Genomic DNA, 2,500 nt, shown 5'->3' with positions numbered 1-2,500 from the left:
TTCTTTGTGGATCTGTGTAATCTGTGGGAAATATGTCTCTCTAATATGGTCATACATTGGGCAGGAGGTTAGGAAGTGCAGCTCAGTTTCCACCTCATTTTGTGGGCAGTGAGCACATAGCCTGTCTTCTCTTGAGAGCCATGTCTGCCTACGGCGGCCTTTCTCAATAGCAAGGCTATGCTCACTGAGTCTGTACATAGTCAAAGCTTTCCTTAAGTTTGGGTCAGTCACAGTGGTCAGGTATTCTGCCACTGTGTACTCTCTGTTTAGGGCCAAATAGCATTCTAGTTTGCTCTGTTTTTTTGTTAATTCTTTCCAATGTGTCAAGTAATTATCTTTTTGTTTTCTCATGATTTGGTTGGGTCTAATTGTGCTGTTGTCCTGGGGCTCTGTGGGGTGTGTTTGTGTTTGTGAACAGAGCCCTAGGACCAGCTTGCTTAGGGGACTCTTCTCCAGGTTCATCTCTCTGTAGGTGATGGCTTTGTTATGGAAGGTTTGGGAATCGCTTCCTTTTAGGTGGTTGTAGAATTTAACGGCTCTTTTCTGGATTTTGATAATTAGTGGGTATCGGCCTTATTCTGCTCTGCATGCATTATTTGGTGTTCTACGTTGTACACGGAGGATATTTTTGCAGAATTCTGCATGCAGAGTCTCAATTTGGTGTTTGTCCCATTTTGTGAAATCTTGGTTGGTGAGCGGACCCCAGACCTCACAACCATAAAGGGCAATGGGCTCTATGACTGATTCAAGTATTTTTAGCCAGATCCTAATTGGTATCTCTGTCTCTCTTTCTCTCTCCCCCCTCTATCTCTCCCCCTCTCAATTTCAATTCAATTCAAGGTGCTTTATTGACATGGGAAACATATGTTAACATTGGCAAAGCAAGTGAAATAGATCATATACAAAAGTGAAATAAACAATGAAAATGAACAGTAAACAGTCCACTCACAGAAGTTACAAAAGAATAAAGACATTTCAAATGTCATATTATGTGTATATACAGTGTTGTAACGATGTACAAATAGTTAAAGTACAAAAGGGAAAATAAATAAACATAGATATGGGTTGTATTTACAATGGTGTTTGTTCTTCACTGGTTGACCTTTTCTTGTGGCAACAGGTCACAAATCTTGCTGCTGTGATGTCACACTGTGGTATTTCACCCAGTAGATATGGGAGTTTATCAGAATCGGGTTTGTTTTTGAATTCTTTGTGGATCTGTGTAATCTGAGGGAAATATGTGTCTCTAATATGGTCCTACATCTCCCCCCCTCCCCCCCCCCCCCCCCTCTCTCTTTTGTCATTGTCAGGAGCTGGCTGGTGGAGACAGGCTGTTGTCACTCGTCTTATATTCTGTTACTTTATAAAGAGGTGTCACGGTGGTGTTAGGTGCCGCAAGGACCTTTCCTGATAGGCTCTGCCTCCTCCCAATGCCCCATGATGGGGACAGGAAACTAACATGACAGAGAGAGACGTGACAATGAAGACAGCAAGACTGTCAGAGAAGGAGAAAAGAGAGAAAGGGGTCGTAGCCTACTCATCCACTCCCAACCTCTACATACTCCAGGCTACTGTTCCTACTGTCCTCTCCTTCCACCTCTACGCCAGGTGAGCTCTTTATTCCAGGAGGAACACGCCCAGGTGAGCCTCTGCCCCCATACTGTTCCTACTGTCCTCTCCTTCCACCTCTACAACAGGTGAGCTCTTTATTCCAGGAGGAACACGCCCAGGTGAGCCTCTGCCCCCATACTGTTCCTACTGTCCTCTCCTTCCACCTCTACAACAGGTGAGGTCTTTATTCCAGGAGGAACACGCCCAGGTGAGCCTCTGCCCCCATACTGTTCCTACTGTCCTCTCCTTCCACCTCTACAACAGGTGAGGTCTTTATTCCAGGAGGAACACGCCCAGGTGAGCCTCTACCCCCATACTGTTCCTACTGTCCACTCCTTCCACCTCTACAACAGGTGAGCTCTTTATTCCAGGAGGAACACGCCCAGGTGAGCCTCTGCCCCCATACTGTTCCTACTGTCCTCTCCTTCCACCTCTACGCCAGGTGAGCTCTTTATTCCAGGAGGAACACGCCCAGGTGAGCCTCTGCCTCCATACTGTTCCTACTGTCCTCTCCTTCCACCTCTACGCCAGGTGAGCTCTTTATTCCAGGAGGAACACGCCCAGGTGAGCCTCTGCCTCCATACTGTTCCTACTGTCCTCTCCTTCCACCTCTACGCCAGGTGAGGTCTTTATTCCAGGAGGAACACGCCCAGGTGAGCCTCTGCCCCCATACTGTTCCTACTGTCCTCTCCTTCCACCTCTACGCCAGGTGAGGTCTTTATTCCAGGAGGAACACGCCCAGGTGAGCCTCTGCCCCCATACTGTTCCTACTGTCCTCTCCTTCCACCTCTACGCCAGGTGAGCTCTTTATTCCAGGAGGAACACGCCCAGGTGAGCCTCTGCCCCCATACTGTTCCTACTGTCCTCTCCTTCCACCTCTACGCCAGGT

The 2,500-nt window shown here is 47.7% G+C and overlaps 1 protein-coding gene across 3 annotated transcripts in view; it reads right to left on the bottom strand.

The window, feature by feature from the left end:
• LOC139575465 (nuclear receptor ROR-alpha A-like) overlaps positions 1–2,500 on the bottom strand; it is a 340,490-nt gene that overhangs the window by 97,075 nt on the left and 240,915 nt on the right. The window lies entirely within an intron of this gene.

The sequence above is a fragment of the Salvelinus alpinus genome, chromosome 5, assembly GCF_045679555.1.
Source record: "Salvelinus alpinus chromosome 5, SLU_Salpinus.1, whole genome shotgun sequence".
Taxonomy (NCBI): Eukaryota; Metazoa; Chordata; class Actinopteri; order Salmoniformes; family Salmonidae; genus Salvelinus; species Salvelinus alpinus.
This window is presented reverse-complemented; position numbering and strand designations above follow the sequence as displayed.